This window comes from Vicugna pacos, chromosome 10 (genome assembly GCF_048564905.1).
Source record: "Vicugna pacos chromosome 10, VicPac4, whole genome shotgun sequence".
Taxonomy (NCBI): domain Eukaryota; kingdom Metazoa; phylum Chordata; class Mammalia; order Artiodactyla; family Camelidae; genus Vicugna; species Vicugna pacos.
In genome coordinates, this window is record NC_132996.1 from 12,078,120 (window position 1) to 12,105,159 (window position 27,040).

Below are 27,040 nucleotides of genomic sequence, written 5' to 3' on the forward strand. Positions count from 1 at the left end.
TTGTGAAGCTCTAAGTGCAAGGAAGTCAGAGAAGTGTGGTTTTTTAGCTTTCTGGCCTCTGCATGTTAAAAGGGGGCTGGAAAGGAGGCTGAATGAGCCAATTTAGAGTATTAACCATGGGTATGTAATTGGGTAATACTGAAAATTTGAGGAACATTGAAGGTGCAAATCAGATATAGTCATCATCTGGGTTTATTTTTTTCCACTTTTGGAAATGGAATTGAATTCATCGTAATCTTTGGTTCATGGTATACTCACATCAGTGATCTATGTATGGACTCCAAATTACTTAATAGGATAATAAATATCATGGACCTACCTACCACCAAAATGAAAGCTAGGTCCTCCACAATAAGCTGCGTGTAACCAAAAATCCCCTTATACTCCCTTACATAGGAAACCATCACCCTGAATTTCACATTTTATTGCATCTATATGTATTCTTGCAAAATACCTTTGAAACAATTTTAGTAGTTTCTGTACTATTATAAAAATAAGATCATACTTTGTGTAACATTTAGTTCTTACTTTTTTCATTGAACATTCTGTTGCTAGATTCATCCAAAGTTTTGCATTTCACTGTAGTTCATTTCAATTGTTTTATTCTGTTGCTGTATATGACAATATTCCATTATGTCAATATTCACCTGTTTTTCTCTTAATGGACATTTGGACGACTTCAAAATTTTGGTACTGTGAATAGTGCTGCTGTAAACGTTCTTTCATACATACAAGAGTTCCTTTAGGGTATTTACCAAAGATTGAATTACTGGGTCACGGGAATTTTTTAGTGTAGACTGGAGTTCTATATATTGAAGGGTCATCAAAATATATAATTTTCAGCCAAATCAGGTTTAAAAGTAATAAGCCAACATAATCATCAAAGAATATGAAGATCTTAGAGGGTTTTTTTTTCTCAAAAAGCCTATATTCCATTGGGAGAAACAATGAAAAGTTTTATCTTTGGCATTTTTGTACCTACTCCTCTTCTGAAATATCTCTTACCCCAGGGACCCAAAACACCCTTCCCATTCTTAGCTGAGAGTGGCTAGCTAACAGAAGTTCCTTGATATTCAACAAATATCCTTAGACTGTAAACTTAGGACCATGATCTGCATCTCTCCAAACCCTCTTCCTGTTCACAGCACACTCCCTTAGCCATGGAAGCACAAAGCTCTTCTGCCACACTGCAGGGAACTCTCAGGGTTCTAACCACATTAGTAGGAACTTGATAAGGACATAGAGTGTCCATTAAATCCAGCTTGATTTAGTGTAACAGAAGCATCAGAGTGTGACCAGACTTCTGATTTACATCAGGCTGCCTAAGCTACAGAGAGAACCCTTAAATTTCTTATCTGTCATAGGATAGGTTTCCCTGGAAAAAGACTCTCATACACGGATTTATGTGCATGTGGTTTGTTCAGAGGACTCTCAGTTACAACAGCTGTCAAGGAGCGAGGAAAGCAGAACTGAACAAAAGAAGTTGAACTGCCATGCAGTTGCAACAGAGACCTCAGCTGAATTCCTGGGACGCCCTGATGCTGAGATGACCCCTCAGCATTGACCCCTGAATTAAGCAAGGAGCCAAGACCTTTGTACCCCACAGGGCCCAGTTATAGGACACATGCTGCCCCCAGGAAGGGATATAATTTTGAGTGAGATAGCTCCCTTTGGCCAGATTCCTTGGAGGGCCTCCTGGCAGCTGGAGGGCGGGGATGGCTGCTCACTCCTGAAGGGGCTCTGGACAGCATATCACAGTATTCACACAAGTCTGTCTCTTGTGCCATATAGATCCATTTGCTTCTCATAAATTCACCCCACCTTGGGACAACAACCTGAGGATTCTTGTTGGTCTGTCTTCATGGGGGAAGTCCAAGAGGAAAGTTAGGGGGCTCAACTATAAGCCTCTGCAGCTTGTGGTCACAAGGCTGCAAGTGACGCTCCCTCCTCTATTGCCCGTTCTAAATCCCCCACACCTCAGCTAGCACCTCTGCTGGTCTAGGCAGCTGACCTGGTAGAGCGATTCAGACTCTCAGTCCTGTGGGGTCTGAGCCCCTGGTCAACATGCAAATCTTAGATCATGGCTACTGTTAAAATTAGACAAGAGAATATCTAGGGACAATGCAGTGGTTCATTTGCATGCGAAACATATTCTTTCTTGCTCTTGTTTAAGAACAGCCCTCTCTCCTCTTGATGATAAGGGTCCATTACCCCTGGAAGGTTGGTGACTCCTCTCCTTGCCTACTAGCTTTGGAAAAAACCCAAAGAATTTAGATGACAGTCATACCTTAAAATTATATTACTAATCCCCCATGGAAGCATTCTGTATCTGGCAATCAGAACCCTGGACATGTAGAGCTTAGAGTTGTGAATATAAAAGCATAAACTACACCAGTGGGTCAGTGATGGAGCCACTTCTACTTGTGTTGCTTCCTGGACCTATGTAGTTTACATATTAGGTCCAGTACTTCATAATGATCATTGGTTTAGTGTATATCTCAGGCCCTAAAGGATGGTACACCACACTCATAAAGCATCATCACCAATCTGGTGCTTTAACTGTGCCTTCAAAGAGCTGCTCCACTGCTCTATCAGGCCAACATCCTCTGGGTGGTACAGTATGATGTAGGATTAATGCATCTCATGGAATGAGTCCCTTTTAAGTCAGGTCCATTGATCAACTGCAACATTATGTGGGATCCCATGTGAACAGATCAGTTACGCCATAAGCTCTCAGATACTACTGCTGGCTGAAGACATGCAGACATGAAAGGCACAGCCACATCCAGAATATATATCAATTCTGGTCAAGATAAGTGCCAGGGTCAAAGTGGTCCCATGTAATCATTTTGCCATCAAATGGCTAGTCTCTTTTAACCATATCAAGAGCTCAGTCCTAGTCTCTGTTGCTAACAGGTTAGATGTTTCACAACAACTATAGTTGTATTAGTCTTGGAGAGTGGGAGCCCATGTTATGAGGCATGCACAGCCTTCATCCTTGAGAGCACAGCTCCTCTTGTCATGTGCTCGTTGTGCCAGTCCTGTGCTGGCCAGTCATTCTGTCCACTCAGTGGTTTAGTGCCTCTTTCATAGTGGATGCTTTCTAATGTGAATTAACATGCCATACAAAGATCTTCACACTTTCTGCCCCCTCTCTAAAGTCCATATACATGCCACTTGCCCAGTTCTCCTGGGCTGTGACCTTCTAATCTCTCTCATAAGTCCCTGACCATAAGTTTGTACACACACACCACACACAAATACATGCACATTTAATATCAGGACAGGACACTTCTTCCACACAAAGTGTGTCATCAGATACATCTTCTGACACTTTGCTCTTCGGGAGGATTTCCTTTCACTGTTGTCTTTTACAGCCATTTAAAAAAAATTAAAGTACAGCTGATTTACAATGTTGTGTTAATTTCTGGTGTGCAGCATAGTGATCCAGTTATGTGTGTGTGTGTGTGTGTGTGTGTGTATACACACCTTCTCATTCTTTTCCATTATAGGCTGTTACAAGGTATTGAATATAGTTCCCTGTGCTACACAGTAGGACCTTGTTGTTTATCTATTTTATATATAGTAGTTAGTATCTACAAATCCTGAGCTCCCAATTTAGGCCTCCCCACCCCCTCTCCCTCCTGGTAACTGTAAGTTTGTTTTCTGTCTGAATCTTACAGCCATTCTTGATTGGGTCTGCAGTGCAATCTAATTTCAGTTTCACTTGCAAACTGAGCTGGCTCACCAATGAATCAAGCTCATCCTATTTCCTCTTTCATTAGCAGGTAAAAATAGACCCATCTTAGCATGAGCTAAGGGAGAGGCATCAATGCAACAATGGTGGATGGCATGGGAGTCTAAATGACCTGACCAGCTTACTTGTGCCCTTTGTCCCTGCTCACACTGGTCCCAGATATACCACTGCCATCTTTTGGAGAATTGCTTCCGGAACTGCCAGACTTCATGACTTAGTGAGTCTGACAGAATCCTGCTCATGACGGACAGTTCTGGTCAAATCATCACCTGTATCCTATGGTCAGGCTGTATCGTGGCTCTTTTTCAAATAACGTATAGTTCTCTGCTATAGATGACATGCCTTGCTCCAGAACCCTAGAGCTCTGTGTTGTGATTTTCTTACTGAGTCTTGTCAATACGCTTCACATGGCCTCTCTACGCACCAGACACACATCTAATACCATGAGGTCTGTCACGGTATATGGCTCAAGTTGTAGGGCCACTTGTTCTACAACCCGAGCTGCTGCAAAGCCTATTCCTCCACTGGTCCCCACTCCCAGCTGGCAGCCTTCCATGTCAGTTGGTGAGTAGGTTACAGTAATTGACAGGTGTGGCAGTTGCTGCCTTCAAATCTGAGAAGATCTTCCAGATGTTGTGCTTCTTGCTTACTGGTGGGAGATACACACTGAAATAATTTATCCTTTACTTTGGAGGGGATGTCCCCGCATGGCCCACACCACTGGACTCCTAAAAACTACCGAAGTGAGTTCTTGAGCTTTAAAGGGTTTACTTCCACTCCCTGGTGAACATGCCTTTCCAAGGCTTCTAAGGTCTCTGATGTACTACTGGTTGCTCATCAATCCAATTAGCAGGTTGTCATAGATATGGTAAGTTAATTTGATGTAGAATGGAATGGCCAGGTGGTCTTCATCCATTCAGAATATATGATGACAGAGGATGGCAGAGTTGCTATAGATCCGGGGCAAGACTATAAAAGTATCCTGTTATCTATCCCACTTGAATTTCAAACGATCCTTCTTCACAATGGGATGGAAAAGCAACCATCCACCAGATCAGTGTCCACATACCACATACCCAAGACTGTTAATCCGCTCTAGCAAAGATCCTACAACTAACACAGCAGCTGAAGTTGGAGCGACTACTTGGTTGAGTTTGTAATAATCCACTTTCATCCTCCAGGATCTGTTTGGTTTTTATAGGGACCAGACTCGTGAATTAAATGAACGAGGGTATGATGGGGCCACCATGCCTATATCCTGTGGGTCTGTAAGGGTCGCACCAGTCTCTGTGCCTCGTTAGCAAGTCCTCAGCATCTTGGCTGTTTCTCTTTTCTCAAAATGTGTTCTACAGAACACGAATACAGTGAGATGCCCACCAAAAAGAATCCCATAGTCAAACAAGTTTGGGGAATGTGGCCTACCGTATACCACTCTTGCAGGCTCACAAAGCACATTAACATAGTAAAACCTCTGAGATGACTTACGGTATAATAGATTGTTTCCCAACGTTAGTGTTTCCAAAGTTTGTCTTCTTTTAGCAGTCCACGCACCCAGAATTCTAGTGAACAAACTTTGGCTAAAGCTCTTTAATGCTTAAAGAGATTCCTCTTGGCTTCCAGCTTTCAAGGACTTTTCTAATTGATTGCTCTTCAATTAGGTAATGAATGCATGCCTTTCATTTCCACTGCTCTGAGCCTGGTCTAAGTCATTACGATCTCGTAAACCCAGACTGCTGCAATAGTCTTCTACCAGTGACCTTCCCTTAACTTTCTCTTACTTTCAATCTTTTACAGACCTGAGTGAAGTCAATGGCCTAGAACTGCACTCTTTAGTAAGTAGCCACTAGCCACAGGAGGGAAATAAAACACACACAGATGAAGCTACTTGGATTGACTAGGAAATAATGGATCAACCAAATCATGTACTTAAAACAGCCTATAATAGTGTGATTCATATTAAATGCATGAAAGCAGAAGAAAAAACTCTTTATTCCCGAGCATTGTGTACACAATTTCAAAGCCTGAGGTCTGAGTACTGTTTTATGGTGATTGACTGCCTTGCCCAACAGTATACCAGATGGAGGCTTAAGAAATCGTCTCTCAGTTCTAAAACAGTAACATTTACAAAGACGAACCTTGCTCCTCTGACTTACTAGTGGTTAAGGAATAAGCAGGGGGTCAAAGCTGGATTTCTTTTAACAGAATTACCTGGAGTGATAACGTTCTAAATAAAGATTACATGAAGTCAACATCAAAGTTAATCAAATTACTCTCTCAGTTTCTTTTACTTTAGGAAGGTACTACCAGTCCCATGTAACTTTCCTGGCCTGTGCAAAAAGTATAATATAAATCGTTGAAATTCATAAAAAGACAATGGGGCTCTCTCTTGAAGGTTCAGGTCTCAGGGTAAACCACAGCATGTGGGTTTCCCAGAAGCCAAATATTCGTGCCATTGAAATCTGGATAAAAGGAACTCTGAATTTTAGCATTTGAGAGAGGAAACTGAAAGGGAAGAGGGTGCAAAAGGGCAAGATGCAGCCTGAAGGACGAAGGACTGGGGATGTCAAATGGCTGGCTCCAGTTCCATTTACTAATTTACTAATTAAACATTTAGACCAGGAGATGCAAAGTAAGATGAATTTGGGGTCCGTAGGTGAGACAGATGAGGGAAGCAACACAGTAAAATAGCCTGCCAAGCCTCAGATGCTGTGCTTCCAAGTAAGGGAGGCAGGAGAGGACAGCTGGGGCTCATGCCTGCTCCAGAGTGCACGTCCCATCTAAGGAGGGCATGGCCTCTCCACACTGGTCAGTTGTTGCCAAATGGAAATTCAGGCCTTGGGTTAGCAGAGCTCCTGATTTTATAGGAGAAATCTTTAAGTCTGATATTGTAAGAGCAATATTTTAAATACCCCACTTAAAATGTCATGAGGAGCAGGAGACGTTGTAGGGGTCAGGGAGGGATGTAGTATATTTAACTCTAGAACTGCTTTCATAGCTCATGCTTTGGACATCACTGACTGACCAGCAAAATCTTTGACTGGCTTCCTTCTCTGAGGCTACCTTAAAGCCATATCTACAACAATCAATGTTGTGATCTACATTGATAGTCTAAATGAGTCACATGCAGAGCAGGTGGAAATAGCTCAGTGGTAGAGCACATGCTTAGCATGCATGAGGTCCTGGGTTCAATCCCCAGTATCTCCATTAAAAAAGTTTTTTAAATAAATGAATCACACATAAAACGGGCCTCAGGCTAGATTTAAACATGTAATTTGTAAACGCAAAATCTGCATCTTTGTTATTCAGTGATGATGCATTGAGAATAGCTTCCTCAGTCAGCTGCCCAGTCGTTTTCTCCCTAAGTCAAGAAAAATGAGGCTTGAAAATGACCTTTTTCACTTTTCCGATGTTAAGCCCTTCAAAAGTACTCCTTACAGACATTCAGTCTTCCAGCATTGGCCTGAATATTAATGTTGAGATCCCAGATGCCAAATGAATCCTGGGAATATCTCAAGGGAGGAAATCTTTACAAACGCAGGTTTATCCTCTTCATTCAGAATAGCTGCCTGACATCACACAGGCGAAATCTTGCTGCAACAGTGTTTGGATGTTGTATAGAAGTTGCCATTATAGAGAAAGCTGCCTACAGAGGTTCATGGCCCAGCAGTTAACTCCATTGTGATTTCCTGCTTACATAAGGATCAGGAAAATGTTGCTCAGGTGCCCTTTCTCCCATAAGAAAGTTCCAGAAATTCCATTTTGTATTTTTATCTTAAGTACTCCAGAGACTTCCCATGAAACTAACTGAAACTTTACGTGGCTTAAAATCACCCACACTGAAAATATCCTGCTGCATTGATGGGGAGAAGACAGGAGACCCTTCAGTCATCAGGGAGCAGCTATGAAGTGGCCCCCAATTCCCTGGGACGGTTGGGCCAAGAAAGCCCTGGATGCGAGGGTAGAGGAAGGGGACCTGAGCCCCTCACAGTGGCTACTTTCAGAGCTAATTGCAGGGCTGTGGTCAGGCTTAATCTCATAGCCATAGCAGCAAGTGCTCTGCAGAGCAGAGACACACAGAGGAATTGCCCGAGATGTCACTTTTGGGGATGGGGGTGGGGGAGAGATGGGGAGGGCAGAAGATAAAATAGGATAAGGGTCAGAATAAAAAATTCAGAATTTTTTTATAAACAGTAAAATCTCCCTGCTTTTCTAACTAACCCATCAGTCTATCAATTGTCCACTTGTGATATTCCCTTGCTACATTATTTCTAACTCCATCTTGCTGTTCCCTATTTAATTCCAGTAAAAAAGGACACTAATATTGCTCATGTTAGCTGAATTTTACCTACATAAGCATTGTGATTGCAGCAGGGGGAAAGAAACCCACAAGAATTTCAGATACCAAAATTATTAAATTAGATGATAAAGCAAGTATGCTGACCTTTTTAAAGGAAATAAAAGACAAGTTTGAAAATATCATAGGGAATAGAAACTATGAAAAGTGACCTAACCCATTTGAAAAAGAACTAAATAGAACTTCTAGACGTTTTAGAAACTCACTGTATGGACTTAACAGAAGATCAAACAGCTGAAGATAAAATTAGTAAACTGAAGACATATCTGAAGAAATTTAAAAGAATGAAGCACATAGAGACAAAAAGATGGAAAATATGGAAGAGGAGTTGAGAAACATAAAGAATAAAAGAATATGTCAATTATCTCTCAAAAAAAGAAAGTCTAGCAAACATTCAGTTGGAGTTTCAAAAAAAGAGGATCAAGAAAGTGGGCTGGAAGATAATAGTTAAGAGTTTCCACCAAATGAAGAAAATAATATATGGTTTCAGGAAGCAGAAACAATCTTAAGAAGGATAAATAGCAATAAATTAATCACAGGCAAATAAAATTGCAGAGTACAAAAATAGAGCAAAATCTTAAGAGCCAACACAGATAAAACATTACTTTCAAAATGCAACAGTTGGACCACAAGCTGACTTCTCAGCCACAAAGTGGCACACAGAATACCTTCAATGTGCTGACAGGTGCCCAGGTTGGGAATCATTGATTCATGTCGCCTTGTCATAGTGAAGTCTCTGTACTGATCTCTACGCTGAGAACTTCACACAAAAAAATTAAAGGGACACAGATCTTGCCACATCAGATGAAAAGGATCTGCTGCAAAGTGATGTCTGTGCATACAGATACCTGGAAGGAACCAAAGCCAACATTTTTCTTTCAGGACATTGTCCCTTTTATTTCTCTAGCAGCCATTATTTGCCTAGGATTCATCACAAGTGCTGGACAGTGCTCTAGTGCTCAGGTCTATTCTGTTTTTGTTTATTAAGTTTAATCTTACCCAATTCATCTCCAAATCTGCCCCTTCTGGCAGTGTAGTGTAGGAGGTGAGAGCACAGGCTCCAGGCTACCGCTTCACTTGTGACGTCAACAAGTGACACATCTCTCTCTGTTAGTGAAGAGCCTCTTGGATGCAGGCATCAGAAAACCTAGCTCGAATTGTATTGTTCTAAGTCAGGGTCTATCTGGTTCAGACACAGCTGAGTCCAAGCACAGCTTTATCCAGGATATATAACACAGTACCTCTTGGGCATGGTGCTCCCCATCTTGTATCTTTGCATCCTTCTCCCTGCCCCCCATGGAGCTTGCACCCTGGTGGGAGAAACCTGGTGGATGCCTCTGCCAGCACGCCTAGCATCCTGCCTTGCTGCCCCCTGTCTGGACTGTCTTTGTTTTCTCTCACTTTGCTGTTAGATTCAGTACCCTGCCTTCCCCTCTAAGCACTGCTCTATCCTAGTCAGCCCCAGCTTGCTTTGGGTGAACTGCTTTTCTATAATCCAGCTGGTTTTCAGAGTTCCCTGACTTTGTGCCCACGATGGCTGAAACTTCAGACTTTTGCACTATAACTGCACACACTCAACTTTTATTCCTCCAGTTCTGTCCCTTTTCACTAGGGTAATAATCCACATGATGGCAGGTTTAGTGGTCCTCAAGTATGAACATACTCTACAAAAACGCTCTCTGCCCATGAACACCTTCTACAAAAGAACTTGTTCTCCAAGAAGAGGCCTTTCATGGGTTTTTTTAAAAAATTTAAATTAAAAAAAAGAGTGTCTCTTAAGAGTTATGGCTTAAAGATATGCCAGTTGGTCAAAACTGTTTTTCCTGTGATCTCACTGTCAAATATGTCCCATTCACCAACACTGCCAAGTCCCTGCCGTCTGGGTTAAAAGTTCTCCTTTTACAGTGCTAGGCGGACACCCAACACAGATTATGCCCTTGCTCACCAAAAGACACGTACAAGAACGTTTATGGTAGCACGATTCACAGTAGCCTCAAACTGGAGATGATCCAAATGTCTAGCAACAGTAGAAGGGAAAAATATGTTGTGGAAAATTCGTACGATGGAATGTTATATGTGCCGGAAAGCAAACAAACCATAACTATACCAAACAATATGAACGAATCTCACAAGCTAAGAGCGAGAAAAAAAAAAAAAAAGCCAGGCACAAAAAAGTGCATAAAGTATGATTTCTTTTACATAAAGTTCAAAACTAGGCAAAACGAATGTAGATTTCTGAAGTGGTCTGCATCAGGGTGAGAGGGAGGGACAGCGTTTACAGGAGGGTATGGTGGGGGGCTATGGGTGCTGATAACATTCCACATCTTGGCCTGGTTTCATAGCTGTGTTTGTTTTGCCATAATTCATTGAGCTATACATTCATGATTGGTGTATTGTTTTTAACTAAAAAGGTTTTTCTTAGTAACGTTGACCATTTGCTGCATTGACCATTTCTGCAAAAGAGCTGTTCCTTATCAGGAAATTCCTAGGGGCCAGACTTGGCTGGGAGGGTCATTTCCCTGAGTAGCTGCAAGTTGTGTGTGTGTGTGTGTGTGTAGGTGTGTGTGTGATGAAATTGCACTCCACTGGGAAAAAAGTCAAGGTTAGAGGAAAGCAGACAGTTCCAAAAAGAGTGAGGTCATAATTAGATGATGAAAAAGGAGGCAGAAACTGATGGAATTAAGACTCAGAAAGCAGGAGAGGTTGTGGAGCACAGTGGTTGCATGTGGGTCCTACAGCCAGAATCCTAGGGCTGACATCCCAGATCCACTAGCTCCTGTTTCACCTCAGGCAGGTTACTGAACCTCTCTGTGCCTCGGGCCCTCATTCAGGAAATGCACATGAGAAGTCAAAGTGTGGTACTTGTCAAGCACTCCCATCCATGCCCGTCCCATGGAGGGGACTCAACGCGTGTCAGATATCGTTACTACTCCATCTGCGCCATTTTTGCTCTCACAATTCACATGCTAGGGTCTGGCTGGCCAGTGCTCCTGAGTCTTACAGGAACGCAGGGAGACACATTTTCTCCCGCCCAATCCCAGTTTTACAGCTCCCACAGAAAATACCTTCTCTGGACATGAAAGCTGTGACTAGAGAACAGGGTCACATTATAAAAAATAGTCACTCAAACCAAACCATATAATGCAAGGGGAGGGGGCACGTTAATCTCCAAAACACCAGAAGTGACGGATGACTCGGGAGATAGCAGAGGAGGGCACAGTCCAGACGGTACGCCCACGGGCCACCTTCACTCACAATTAAATCGTCCTTGTCTGCACGCAATGTCAGAGTGTACATTAAACCTGAATATTTGCCCCAGAATTAACTCTGGGCTGAGCCAGGTCAAGATTGCTATTCCTGTGGTTACAAAAAAACCAGAGTCCATGAGACCAGCACTTTTATTCTATATCCTGCTAGGTTTTTATTCTGCGGCTTTTAGGTCAATGCTCTGCTTCTCACTGTTTCATCTCAGAGTTTCTGAATGCTCTCCTCTAACAACCAATATAAACACAATGGACAGTGTAACAGTCAAGAACCTTGGTGTGGAAGTGGAGGCACATTAGTGGCAAGGCATTCAAGGACGCGGAGATAAAGCAGAGAGAAGCACCATGTAGCAGGTGGGGGGGAGTCTGAATGAAGAGCGCGCGGGGTGGGGATTGAGGAGCTGGGAGGAGACCGAGCGCTAAATTCAGTCGCTAAATTTCGGGTGTTATCAGAATACTACATAGATATGTTTGTCGCCAGTGATAAATATAAGAAATGCTTAGAATGATATCTTAAGCAGGATAAGTGCTAAATAAATATTATTCAAATGAATATAGGAATGAGTGAATGAAAAGAGGAGAAATCAGGCTTTTGTAATCATTAGCATATAGGCGTTTTGATAAATCACGGACTTTTAGAATCAAAAGGGGCCCCCAAAGTTCCTTGTCTATTCGCCTCACAAGTGGTTTCAGCTTGAGCACCTCAGAGTCTTAGGTGTGGATTAGGAGCCAGTAAGAAAGAAAGAAAAAGGAGTAAACATGGAAGCACAGCTCTTTCCGGAAGCACACAGTGTTCTAGAATAACGGGTCGCTGAAGGGGCAGGTTTTAGCAAGAAAGCCATCACAGGAGAGCTGGGAAGGACCTCAGAGAGGTCATTTATCCTGTCATCTCTCCTCTGGCTGTAAAACACAGAAATCATTAGTTAATACCAACAGCATTCCACATTTGTATAGTACTTTTGGTTCCCAAAGTGCTTTCAAAGACATTATCTCCATTAATACTCATCAGAAAGCAGGTTTTCTGTCCTGAGATCAAAAGAAATGACGAGCCCAGAAGTAATGGGCGCTTGCTGACTCACAGGAGTTCAGTTACCTCAGGGCAGAAATATGCAATGTCCTGATAAAAGACTGCTCCACAAAAATGCACATTCACTCGTTTGGTAACAGGGAGAGTTGCTGACTTAACCGGTATCTTGTCTTTTTGAAGCTGTAAGTTTATCAGTCTTAATTTGGAAATTATCTTTCTCTCCTCCTCCTCCTAAGACCATAGCAAGGAGAGTCACAAAGGTGCTTTGGATGATTATTCAAGTGGGAAGGGGAGAGAGGAAGGGGGGAGGGGCCCCACCCTGGAGATGACTTCTCAGGGGCTGGGAAGGGTAAGGGGTGAGTGAGTTCTGGGCCTCACCTGGTACCTGCGTACAGCTCATAAGCAGTATTTGAGAGGGGCAGGACTTAGATGGGGGGAGTTGCCGGCAGGCGTCAGAGTGATGGCTGGGAGGGGCACAGTGGAGCCCTACCTGAGCAGCGAGCACAACTGGAAGCAAAAGAGCAGAGCCCGACAACTGCGCTGCACAGCACCAAAGGCAGGGGTACGGACTGCATGGCCCCAACCCTGGGGTTTTGGTATAAACCATAAGAGGTGAAAGGAAAAATTTTAAATAATAAACTAACATTGGACTTGTTGCTAATCTTGGTAAGTATATATTTGATTTGATCGAGGAGCATAAAGACATCATGTTTTTTGCTCTTGAGTGTCATGGAACAATTGTGCTGGGGTTAGTCTCTATTCAGTAAATATTTATTGAGCACCCACTGTGAATGTGAACACATTTTATGACAGGTGTTGGGGGTGTAGTGAGAAACACGACGGGGGGGGGGGTCCCTGTCTTTGAGAAGCTGGCTACACCTATCAGGAAAGACAGACAATTAAACAAGGGATAAGACTCAGTGTGCTGAGTGCTGCACTGGGAGAAGTACAGGATCTGAGATACCAGAGACTAGGCCTCCATAACCTGGTCTGGGGGCCAGGGAAGGTGTCCCTACAAAAGCCACGTTTAAGTGGAGGCCCGAAGGAGTCTGTTCTGCGTTACACAACACTCCATTCCCACCACTACTAGGCTGAGCACTTGCCGCGGTTACAGGGTATTCGCTTTTTCCAAACTGCTCACTCAGCTTTGAGCTCCTGAGAGTTTTGGAGCATGACGTAAATTAAAAAAAAGAAAAGAAAAATCTTTGTATCCCCAGCACCTCCTGAAGGGCTCCTATACTAATAGTAGGCTTTTAATGTATGGCTGCTAAGGGAAATAAATGAATGAATAAATGAATGAATGAATTAATGAGTGAGTGAGTGAGTCAATGGAGTCCTAATTACACTGTATGGCAGAAATGCTCATGTTTATCTGCAAAGGACCTAGGCTGGATGCTACGTCCCAACTCAGCAGCGCCTCCAGTGTCCTGCGCACAGCCAGGTGAGACGCACCCGCTAACTAAGGCTACACTGCCACCGTGAGGGCAAGGCAGGTAATGCAAGTGCCGGGATGGGGCAGGAGCCGATGCCCGCTTTGATTCTCAGCTTCAGGCTGATGAGATGCAGAGAGAGAAATTTAGTTCTCATTTTATCTGATGTTATGCTGAGGAGTAGCATAGAGTAATGGTTAAGCTCATGGGTTTTAAAGCCCTTCTGCTCAGGTTTAAAAACTCTACCATGCTTTCCCCACCTGTAAACCTGGAATAACCATAAGCTCTACTGGCCGGCACTATCGTGAGGGTCATACAAAGAATACATGTATATAAGGTGCTTGTACCTGTGCTTGGTACAAAGCATGCACTCAATGAAAGGGAGATGCTATTTTCTCAGTTTCCACCTTCCTAGACTATTCACAGGCCAGTGGGTCTCAAACTTCAGCACACGTCAGAATTATCCGGAGGGCTTGTTAAATGACAGATCACTGAGGCCCAACCCCAGGGTTTCTGATTCAGTGGGTCTGGAATGGGGCTGGAGAACTGCACTTCTAACAAGCTCCCAGGGTTGCCATGAAGCTGCTCCAAGGCTCATACTGTGAGAACCACTCGTTCTTAACATAAGAACCACTGAGCTCGGCTTCCCACCCTTAGGAAAAAGTAGAAGTTTCAAATGTACTTTTTTTTGTAGGGGTAGGTAACCAGGCTCATTTATTTGTTTGTCTTTTAATGGAGGTGCTGGGGATCGAACCCAGTACCTCGTGCACACTACGCACGTACTCTACCACTGAGCTATGCCCTCCCCCTTCAAATTGTACTTTTTTACAGAGGCTTCCTTGATTAAATTCCATAGGCAGAAAAGAAAATATTTAATATGTTGCCTGTTCTGTATGAAAGAAGAAGAAATAATATATACAAGTGACTTATTTCTTGCAAATAAGCAACTTAGGAAAGATAAATCAGAAACTAATAGAATCATTTACCTGGAGTGGGGTAGAAAAGAAGAGATAGAGTATACTATTTTTTTGTATACAGTTTTAACTTTTGGAAGCATGCTGGTATTTTGTCTATTTAAAATATTAAATCAAATCAAAAGTTTGTGGAGAGGAGCCTAGAATTGAATAAAAACAGAAAGAGATTAAATTAACAATGTAACAAATGGATGACAGGACTATATAGAAGGGGGGAAAAAGCAGAAGGAATCCAAGTCATTTGGAACACAGTAAGATATATACCCTCAATCTAATGAAAAACAGAAACACAAATGAATATTGTGTGGTAGTGACATGACTATAGCAATACTGAAAGTATTTTGTGTTCATCAGTATAAATAGAATGACACTTCTGGGGGACCAGGTTTTCCTCGTGGGGAAAAGAAGGTACAATTTATGGAATGGGGAGAAATAAGGAAAAACGTATGCTCTTTGCTTAAAATCAGAGATATTAGTAATCATGATTTAAAAAAATCAAAAAATAATATGAAATATGTATGTATATTTCCCAGCTCTCTCTGCTGAAAAAGCCTAAAAGTCATGCTAACCCAATAGCAATAAACAGACCTAGCACATAGATCTTGGTGTTTAAATATCACTTTCCATTAAAAATATCTGATTTGAAAGTAAAAGATAAAACTACAACATTCTGTTGTGCAGAAAATAAGGGAAGGCTTTAAAAAAATATGTAAAAGGGGGGCACATAAAAAAGACAGAGGAAGAAGCCTGAAGGGACTTCTACTGACCAAATCATTGACAATTTGAGCAAAATAATAATAAAGAATCATGATAGTAATGGATTACAACACATGGGGGGGGAACCAATCAAAATCCATGAGTCTTTTATGATACTAAGAAAAGAAAAAGAAACAAAGAAGCAAATAATAAGGATGGCAGGAAGGCTTTTTTTCATAACAGAACATCAACTAATAAATGTAGAAGGAATAACAGAGTTAGAAAATCACCACTTTAAGCCATCATACTAATATTTGGTTTAGATAAGAATTCTTAAGGAATGCTAAAACCATTAGGTGGAAGTTTGCTGAGGAATGAGCATATTAACACATTCTCAAAATTTCTCCTCATGGATTATTAACTATAAGAGGAAAAAAGTACTTTAACGGCAGACAACACTGTAGCTAAGTGATCACTGACAACCGGACAAACTGGTATCACGTTTCCTGATACGATACACTGAGAAGGACACAACTCATGTCACATTCCTGCCAAAGCTGTATAACCCACATTTAACCACGAGAAAACTATCAGACAAACCCAAACTCAAGGACAAACCACCAAGCAACTGGCCTGTACTTTTCAAAAATACCAATGTCAGAAGAGACAAAGAAAGGCTGGGGAACCATTCCAGATGAAAGAGTCATGACAACTAAATGCAAAGCATGATTCTCTACTGGATGAACAATTAGGGAGAAAAACTCACATTGTTATAAAGGACATTATTGGGACAACTGCTAAAATTTTTTACATGAACTGCCTATTACATAATAGTGTTATATCATCACTGCATTTCTAAATGCTCACGGCTCCATGCAAAAGAATGTCTCTGTTCTTAAAAGATAGATGCTAAAGCATTTGGGGGTGAACAATCGTGATGTTCACAACTTGTTCTTAAATGATTCAGCAATAGCAATAAGAATATACGTACATATAGTTATGCAGGGAGGGAGATAAAGCAAATGCGGCAAAGTATTAGTAACTGGGGAATCTCAGTGAAGGATACATGAGAATTTATTGTTTTAATTTTGCAATTTTTCTACAAGTTTGAAACTTTTGCAGAAGAAAAAGGTGAAACAAAAATTTTAAGGTTTTAGGTGAAGTTGTCTCCCCAACTAGATGACATGAGAAATTACTTTCCCTTTAAACCCAGCAGTCTTCCATTCACTTTTTTTTTCACTGTTACACTTTTCTGTCGATAACTTTTACTTCCTTCTCTTGGTGGCGAGAAGGTGATGGGCACAGTTTGGATTCAGTGCATTTACGGTGTCTCGGGGAGATCCAACCAGACAGGAGTTCAGCGGCGAGGTCTAGGCTAAGACAGGGAAGTAAGTGTCAGGTGGTGCCACTCCCCTGAGAGTTTTCCTGGCGGGAGCTTGGCAAATAAGAGCGTTGCCATGAAGGAGACTGAGAAGTGGCCCCCGTGAAGGGGGGACCTGGGTGCGCCACGTCTCAGGAGCTGTGGAAGGACAGGATTTCAGCATGGCAGCCACAGTCAACAGTGTGAATGTCCCAGGGAGTAGAGCAGACATCTGAGAAATCCACTGGATTTGGCAAGTAGGCGGTCTTTGGTCACCAGGGCCACAGCAATTTCCAGGGGCCGGAGTGGGATTCAGGTAAAGCCATGCTGCGGTGCATTAAAGACTAACTGTGGGGGTGAAATTGCAGAGTCTGCAATTTGGACAAGGGGAGCAATTTTGAAGACTAGGGGAGCAATACCGTAGAATTCACGGTGACAGTTGGGTGAAGGCAGATTTTTATTTTTGACTTTTGAAGCTGGAAGGGATTTGCCCAGGGAGAGGGGAGGGTTGGAGAATCTAAGGGGAATTCCCTAGATCAGCAAGAGCCAGAAGAACCAGCGGGCAGGCATCTGGACACAGTGGCGGGGCCGGCGCTGAGCGGGGAAGAGAACCTTTTCCTACCTGGCAGCCTGCGGGCCTCCGGGCCTGCCTTCTGCCCTGGGTGCCCTTTTTCCCTCTACAGGGTTCACCCCTCCTCTCTCAAAAGCAAACCAGAACGCTCTCTTCTTTCCTAATATCTTCCCTGACAAGCCACCCACAGGACTGTGCAAAGCAGAGCAGCAAGACGGGTGAAGCTTGGCATCTGCAGTCCGAAGACAGCTTCGACATTTTTTTTTTGCTTGACTTCCTGGCTGTGTTACCCTTCCTGAGAAGCCATTTCCTCATCTTCAAAATGGGAAAAAATACTGTATTTCATAGGTTTTTCTGAGCATAACTTAAGATAACATATGAAATCACTTTAAAAAAACTCAAAAGGGAAATGTGATTAGGTAGCTTCCATTTTTCATTTTCTGTTGGGTAGGGGTTGGTTAGCTTGCTTGCTGGCTTGTTTGTTCTGGTCTGTGTGTAATTACTATGGCAAAGTTATTTGTCAAAGACTTACTACGCGACAGACCCTCTGCGGCTCTCAGGATCCGGTAATGTTCCAGTGACCAGGAGACCTGGCCATTGCTGAAATGTTCTCCACAGCCACTGGTTTCTGACTTGGCAGCTCACATAGGGTCACATGCCTTTGCTGTTTGGGGGCATAAAAAAAAAAGGCGTTTATCAAGACAGACATGGATTCTGATGGTGGTTTACAACTGTAATGAATTCAAGTCAACAGGGAGCCAGTTCGCAATAACCACAGTGTAACTGAGAACAGCTTAGAATAATCTAATTTTCCACTAGGTGACAGCAGAGCCCATGGTATTATCTTTAATCATTGTTCCTCTCTAACAAATAGGTGTTTGAGAACCTTCTGGAATAAAAAAAAAAAAAAAGATCCTGCCATTCTGGAGGGAGTAATTACTGCTAAAATGATGATAAATGGTTTTTGGATGTCACTGTTGGTCTCCTGAGAGAGCTAAACTCCAGGTTTTTTTTTTTTTTAAGGATTTTAGCTTTTGACATTCTAAATCACCTGAATTTATGGAAACAACTACAGCAATAATAAAAAGAGCTAACATTTATTAAGCATTTGCTACATGTCAGGCACTGTTACAAGTGTGCAGGGCCCTGAGGCTACCCTCCTTAGAGGCTTCACAGGGACCAAAAGCCCCTCTTCTAATGAAGAGCTAAGCCCTCCCCAGTCCCGCTCCCGTAACCACAGCGCTAACTGCACAGACATGTGCCTACAGTTTAACTACCCTGCCTGGGAGAGGAGGAGTTTAGTTGAGCAATTAATAGTTTAATCAAAAGCCCTTTACAGGGTTGTATAAATAATTCCAGTTACAATGGCTGTTTCTCAGAGCACCTGTCTTCTTTTTTAAAAACTTTCTTCCTTAGACTCATGTGGACCCTTGGTTGGGTCTCCGGTAGTGGTTCCCTCGTCTTGGGAAAGTCTGGTGACTTTCTGGGTGACTCAGTGGAGTCTTTATTCAGGCCCCGAGGCTGCGAAGCCAGGCAGAATGAGTTTGACGCATGTAGCACAAACCTTAACCATCAGAAGGAAGTGGAAATTACAGCGAGTGGCTGGCATTTGACTCCGTCCCCTAAATGACTCCTAAACACTCATCTTGATCCTGAGCAGAGCAAGGACCGAGGAGTAAAATGACAGGGCTGTTCTGGGAACATGCTGACCCACAAGCAGCCCTGCTTTGGCTTTTTTCTATCAAAATACAACACAGAAATCAGAGAGCCCTTCTAGCCGGTTCCTACCCAGCCACCTACACAGCTTGTTAAATTTTGAAATTATTTCTATATCTGAAAAATGCTGTATTAAGTGTAGACAAAATTTCAAAAGGCACAGCAGAGCATAGAGTTAAAAAGCAAGTTTTCTCTCCCACACCTGTTCCCCACAGGGACCCACTGTAACCAGTTACCAGTTTCCAACGCTGCTCAGCTTTGGCATCTGGAGAGAAACGCCGGGCTTGGCAGAGTGACAGCAGAGATGCTGGCTCCTGACCCAGTGGCTAGGGGTAGCTCGGTAGTGGAGCCTGTTAACATGCGAACATCTCCTAATGATTCTCTGGGGCTCAGAGATCATGGCGCATGGAAAATGAGCCAGGGAAAATTGAGAGTTAATGATAAGATGGCCTTATTTGTACCCACAGGCTGGTGCGGCCTGGGCAAATTCAGTGTACTATTATTACAGAAATAGCCCATGTTCTCAGATGAAAGTTTAAAAATACAGACAAGTGTATCTCCTTATGTAAGTGCATATATATACACTTATAAATGCACATACACATATATGTGCACTTTCATATGTATCTCTGATTATATACTGGATGCAGTTCTTTCCTGAAATATGGACCCAAGAATTAGCAACCAATGTCTCCATGAGCAAAGAGCTGAGATTCGTAAGATCACTAGGAGTCTCATCGCACAATGTCGGCTGGAACCGTGAGAAGAAACAGCCACTGAGCAGCGGCAGCCAGGCTGGGCAGGCGCATGCCAGCCCCTGGCACTGGCCCAGCGTGCATTCCCAAGAGTGAGCGCTGAAGAAACCTTCCCTGCTGAACATCTTTTTCTGTGTCTTTGCTGCCTTTCCATTCTTGTGGCTCCTCCTGCAGCATCTTCTTGATCTCCACTGTTACTCCTCTTCTGCCCTCGACCCCTTAACGGGAAGCTTCCCCAAATCTTACACTTGGGCATCTTTTTTTACATTCTCACTTATTCAACAAACATTTGAATGAGCCAGACACCCCATTACCTCCATTCAAATGACTCCAGACACGGCTGAGCACCAACAAGACATCCAAGTTCTAGACGAGACATTTCTGATTGTCTGGTGCCCTTCTCCACCTAAGGTCACCCAAGACCATCTCAAATGCAGTATGTTTAAAACCAGACTCACCACTTTAGCCTTCAAACACAATCCCTTTTCTGTCTTTCCCATCTCTGCCAAGACCAGAACCCTCCCCCTAGCATGGGCTTAACTGCCAGCATCACCTCGTTCCCTCCTCCCGTCTGGCCAGCCGATCTCACTCTGGGCATGACAGCGTGCCCGCTCTCCCCCCCCCCCAGCAGGCCTCCTCGCACCTCACTTCCTACTGCAGGGGTCTGTTACCTCGGTACGCTGAGTGCAACCAGGCTGCGCCCCACTGAGCATCCTCTACACTGCTGCCTAGTATTCCTAAAACTCAGATCTAATCAAAGCAGTTCCCAGAAGAGAAGCCTTTATTTTAATAGTTCTCGACTGAGATGTCCATCAAAATGCCCAGGAGTTTTGAGAAAGTGCAGATTCCTGAACTGCCAGTGAGACTTACTGACTGAGTCTCTGGGAGGCGGGGCTTGGGCTTGTGAACTTTGAGAAAGCGCCTCCAGGGATTCTGATGGAGACACGTGGTTAAGAGTCACTGATGTAACGGAACCTCAGTGTCTGGTGAATAAAGCTCAGATTTCTTACTGTGATATTTAAGGCACCAACTTTTGCTCAGAGCCTTATCTCTTATTCCTTACATACCCTGGAGTCCAGCCACAACTGACTACAGCAGTGACTGTTTCCTGAATGCCTCCTGGCGTCACCCCTCTCGTTGGTCTGTTCTTGCTACCAGGAATATCCTTTCTCCTCCGCTTCTTTCTCTCTCAATTACATCTTTTCTTCAAGGGTAAGCTTAAATGAGACTAACTCAGGAAAAAGGACATTTAAAGTACTTAGAAGAGCTCTTACGTGATTCATCAGCCCTCCATAAATACTAGTTAATGCGTTACTATGATGAGAATAAATTTTAAAATCCTACCTCTGTGAATCTTCATCTTTCCCTAAATCAAAACTACTCTCCCCCTCTTTTGTATTCCCATCACACTTTGTTTCCACTCCTTTTAGGGTACCAGTCAGAGCCTACTTCGCTTTCCAGTGATTTTTGCACCGGCCTCAGCTCTCCTGATGACGTACAACCTTGCTGGCAAACTGTCTTGGTCACGGACCACATCATATTCAAAACCCTACTGTCACCACTTTGGTCTCACTCTCAGTATATGCTCAACAAATTTTTACTCTTTTAAACTGAGTTCTACATGATCTATGTTAACTACCAGCCCAGGCAGAACCAGATGTTCAGGGGAATTTCCAGCCTTCCTGCCCAGCAGGTCTTGTCTCAGGGCTGAGCAGGAGAGAAGCCTGACTCGGGGTCCTTTAAATTAAAAGTGGCAAAGAGAATTTCCAATTAGAGCTGGGAGAAGACGATGTTAACATTTGTCTGAGCATACACTGTCTGCCAGGACACGTGGTCTGTTTGCCCTTGGAGCAGCTGTGTGGTGTGGGCTGCTTCTGGCCTACCTTGTGTTCTTCCCTCCCGGTGTTTGCTTAATGTAACATTTATGCCTGACATTTGCTCAGCACACCTCTCCAGTCCTTTCTGAGCCTTGGAAAGAGGAAACAGTTCACTGGGTGGCAACATCAGGCACTCAGATTCTCCTCTGAGAATTCAGGACCAGAGGCCACTGAGCAGGGCAGAATTTGTGACTGATGTGTTAGCAGTGCTCTTTGAAAAGTATAACGTACTTTTTGTTAAAAGTCAAATAAATTGGATCATTTGTCATTATTATCAGCCAGGTGGATACTTCAATTGTTTTAGGAGGGTGAGTTTCATAGAGCAGCGGCCTTACCCAACTGCACACCCCCGGGAGAGGTGAGGGTATGGGTCCATGGCATTATGTCCCTGTGTGCAGTACCAGAAATGTAGGTCCATTTTGCTGGGAGAAGGGACAAGAGTGGCTCTCTGGGCACATGCTCCCATGTTGGAAGGTTACCAGCACTAGGTAACTAGGTGACTAGGGTGGCCATGTAATTTACTATTCAAACTGGGCCATTCCAAACAACAGAGTAAACTGGGACTCTCTCAGGCAAACTGGGACCTTAGCTATCAGAGCACAGATCATCCCAGTGGGAACTGGGTCAGTGACAGCCACTTTCAACAATAGACAAGTGCCAACAGACAGTATGAGTCCTGAAAGCAAGTACAAGGATTCTCTGAAAGTGCTGGATTCATCCTGAACAAAGCTAAGGGACTGACTCAATAAGTCTCTGTACTGTGACCGAACGTAAGGGCAGGCTTCTCGATTAAAAAAGCATGCTCTGGGTCAGCTGGGGAAAGTTGGGGCTCTCCTGTAAACACTGCCCTGTGGCAACGGGGAGGCATGGACTCCGCCTGGACACTGGGGCTGATACGTGAACCTGGGGGTGGGGGTGGGGGTTGTCACACTACATGCATCTGAAGTTTTCTGGACTCCCCAGCCAAAGGTCTTCCCAGGGCCTCTCCATATCCTGACCTTGTCTTCAAGGCTCAGTCAGAGGTGAACTGCTCTGTGAAGTATTCTTGCTGTCCTTCAAATCCCATCACTTTCTCCCTCCTCAGAACCACTTTAGCCTTCTCTACTATGGATTGTTGAGATTTAGGGAGAAATTCATCACCAGCCCAACTAGAAGGCACCTCTGCTCACTTTAAACCCCTGTAGCACTGAGAAGCTGTCTAGCCCAGTTGGCCCTTGGCACATGCAGCTGTGTACAGACGGGTAACTGTCCTTTTGCATGGACTGTTTCGTTTTCCCAAAATTGTTTGGGCATATGAACCATATGGTATTATTCCCCCTGTATCCACATGACTCAGTTATCAATGAATACTCGTTGATTTTGAGAAGCTTATTTTGTATGTAGAATCACCCTGGCTTTGTTCTGAATGGAAGAGCTATTTACTTCAGTAAAACTTACCGGGGCTTTCCCTTTATTTCTCAGCACATCACCAGGAAAACCCATCCTAATCCAGTAGTGACATCAGACTTCTTAGAGACATGAGGGCATGGAGTCAAAATTTTAGCCTGCAAGGTGATGCTAGCAGCCTAAAGCGTGTAGTGGAAATGGTAGAATGAATAGAAGCTTTGAAATCAGACTAGAGTTGAGGTCCTGCGTCTGGTTCTAATTCACTATGGGGCTTTGGGATTCCCTTCCTTTCTGAGCATCAATTGTGTACTTCTAAACACTGATAGCAACATCTATTTTGCAGGGCTGGTGTGAGGATTAAATGAGATAACACATAAGAAAGCACTTAATATGAGGCCTAGAACAGAGTCAGTGTTCAGTAAATGCTAGCCAATCCTCCAGCTGAATGGGCCTCTGATGTTGTTTTAGGGGATGCCAAATCCTGTAATCCTAGGACAGAAGATGAGGGCGGATGTGAGAAAAAGAGGAATAAAGAATCTCACTGATTGCACCTGATGCCTGGAAAGGAGTGTGGCAAAAAAAAATAAGAACCCTGGAGTTTGAACTGGCTTCTCTGGAACCTTTTGCTATAAATGTAACCAATGGTAAACTGTATCCTCAACCTGAAAATATTCCAGCAAATTTGAGAAACTACAGAAAAAAGCACTTCCCAAAGTTTGGTCCTTGGAACACTAGCCCTAAGAGTTCATTCATGAAAAATGCTTCTGATGTCAAGTGAGTTTGTCATATACTGCATTCTATATCCCCCTCTTGGAGATGGCAGTGCACATTAACATATTAAAGACTATGAAACACTCTTGTGTTTCTCAAACTTATTTGACCATGGAACCCTTTTCATATAATATCTGTTTAGAGGAACTTCACTATTCCAAAAAACAAATTTCAGGAAATACTGCTTTAAAAGAGTGGCACTCAAACTTTAGCACGCATCAGAATCACCCTTGATGGGTTTGTTAAAACACAAAAACAGTTGGGACACACCCTTAGCTTTTCTGAATCAGGAGGTCTGGGGTGGGGGCCAAGAATTTATATTTCTAACAAGTTTCCAGGGGATGCTGACACCACCTGTCTGGGGACCATACTTGGGGAACTACTGTGATGGACTACAGAAATTTCATCAGGCTCTCTCATGTTATTTCCTAGAACGATGCTTCTCAAACTTGAATAAGCACGCACGCCAATCATCTGCGGTTGTTTTACAAACAGAGATTCTGATCTGTAGATGGGGGGGTGTGGCCTGAGATTCTGCATTTTAAAAAGACAAGGATATTGCTGGCTTGTGGACCCAACTTTGAGAAGTCAACAGAACACGATGCCACCCAAGCTCTTTTGCTTTCCAGGTAACGAGGGATCCTCCTATAAAAACTTTTGGTATCTCTGTAAATTCCGAGTTAACCAGAAAAGTAAACAGATTTCCTTTGTCTAGCTGGGTAAGCACAAACAAAATTTCATACACGATTTGTGTGGAGGAAGTCTTCTGCTGATATAATCTACCACAGACTTGAGGATGAGTCTGAAGTCTTTTCTGCATATGATTTACCCTAAAGCTGAAAGTCATCTTAAGGAAAGCTCATATTCATTAGCTGTGGGTGACAGCGACACAGTGACTTAACTAAGATTTCTCTCTCACATCAAAGTCCAAGATGCTATGCCCAGCTCTCCTCTGGGAAATTATCAGGAGCCCAGGCTCCTGCTGTCCCTGGAGTGTTGCCCTGATTTGCGTGGTACAAGGACCATACTGCACATATTCCTTCTGCTCAGATCTCATTGGCCAGAGTCTAGTCATATAGCAGAGATGGCTAGGTTGCCACGTGCACCATTAGAAGTTGTATTTCAGTGAAAGAAAAAGAAGGGACAATGGATAATCTGTTACAGCAATGATAATAATAACGTAAATTGCGGAAGGAGAGGGAAAAGGGGACATGGGAATAGCAATTTGCTTGAGGATCATTCACGTAAGGCGTTAAGATATGCTTGCGGTGTTACTCCAGCTTTGGCGGTATGTTCTGTTGTAGGGCACACATTTTAAACGTTTCCTGGTTTATATTTCTTTGTCAACAGTAAAAGAAGCGAAGAATTATAAAGACAGTAGATGTGTCAGCAGCAAATCTTTATAAACCAGTTAAATGTGTTTCAAAAGAGTCCTGCAAGAAGCCAATACCTGTGATTAGCAGCAGTTAACAACATGCTCTCCTGTAGGTCTGGGCAGCATATAAGAGAGCAGCCTTTTTGGGGGAATTCTTTGACCACTCAGTTGTAACAACCTGGAATTCAGCCCAGTCTGGGCTAGAGCTTCATTTACTCCAGGACACGCCTGGAGAAACCAAGCTATGGAATGTGCACAGCAATTGAGAGGCTGCAATTTATGGTCAGGTCTAGGAGGTACCCTCATGCATGGGAAACCTGCCCCCATGAGTGGAAAGTCTACTCTGTCCCTATCCGTACTATACTGGCCCAAGCCCAGAAGGTGTGAGGCCAAGCAAATTTTACACCTGGATCTCTGTATTTCAGAATCAAATTTTGCTAACTGACATGGAAATAAAGATTATAATTAAAAGCCTTCTTTTTACAAATCTAAATGTTGTGATATAAATAACTTGTCTTTTATTTCCTTAAAGAGCCACATGTGAATGATTGCCAATGAAGATAAAAGTCAGACTTGTTAGACAGGAAAAAATTTCTGGACACAATTAATGTAGATCCAAAAAGCTGATTAGAGAGTGAATTAGGAAACATTTATATTATGCAAAATGAACTGTTCTTTGGTCAATATCTCACTTCTCTGACTTAATACAATAGCCCGTCTTTAAGAAATCAATCACTGATCTAATTTATTATCAAATGGATGTGGTCTATTGAGAACACCAGGTCAAAGTGCTTAGCTGTTTCATGAAGGAAAAATCAAACAACAAACAATTACATGTTATGACTGAGAAACAAAACTGACAGGAATAGAACCATATAAATGGAGCCTAATGTGGCTGGCTACCAGCTTGGCCTTAAAGGAAACAGGTTGGTGACATTCTCTTTTGAAAACAGTACCTTCTTGCAAGGACTTCTTGTCTTATAAACTTCTGAGGACATAAGCTGGAATGCAGTCTTCTACCTGGAACGTCTGTCGCCTGCCGTCTGAGTGGAAGCTTTCTAACTTCCACGCCACTTCTTTTCATTACCCAAAGGCAGGCTGTGTGTTTGTATTTATGCTCTCTAACGAGGTCCACGGGGGATCGGCCTCTCCCAGGCAGATTTCCCCAGTGAGGTGCAGTTCTCCTCCTTCCCCATGCGGCTGGTGTCACTCAGTGTCACTAAGTTGTGAGCCAGCTTCTCAGATCACCATGGAAAGTGTTCTAAGTGGCAGGAATTCTAGGATGTGTCTCTGGTGACCCACTTACCATATGTGAGTCTTTCACATACTCCCTTTGAACTGTGATAAGAAGTACGCTGCACAAAAGCTGACTGACACAGCCTGTCAGAGCAAATGCCCAAACAGATCGTGACATTAACATCTTGAAACAGAGGGGACTTATCAAGTTAAATTTTACATGTGAGGATCATGAATTCTTAGTGTCCAGAGAAAACCCAGACTTCTGTACTCAGCATGACAACAGTTTCATGAGAAGACAACACAGGTTAAATAATTTCCATGTAGGTTAATATTTAACCAATACATAATGCTTAAAATGGAAAGCAGCACATTTTTGAAAGCACTCTTTTTCTTTTGAGCCTTCTGGGGGGTCACGTGGGATTTATTTAAGTACAAGTTTTAAAGCCTTCTTACCATTTATGTTAAATACCAAGAGGAATAAATAACACG

General features: G+C 43.1%; 1 long non-coding RNA gene across 13 annotated transcripts in view; it reads right to left on the reverse strand.

Annotated features, from left to right (window-relative positions):
- Positions 1-27,040, reverse strand: part of LOC107033755 (uncharacterized) — an 82,528-nt gene that overhangs the window by 46,540 nt on the left and 8,948 nt on the right. For 9 of the 13 annotated variants that reach the window (XR_012076434.1, XR_012076432.1, XR_012076431.1 and 6 more), the window contains exon 3: positions 17,965-18,096. The exons of 3 other annotated variants lie outside the window; for them this stretch is intronic. This is a non-coding gene — a long non-coding RNA (uncharacterized lncRNA). The remainder of the gene's footprint in view (positions 1-17,964; positions 18,097-27,040) is intronic. One more of the 13 variants, XR_012076436.1, reaches the window with a different exon arrangement.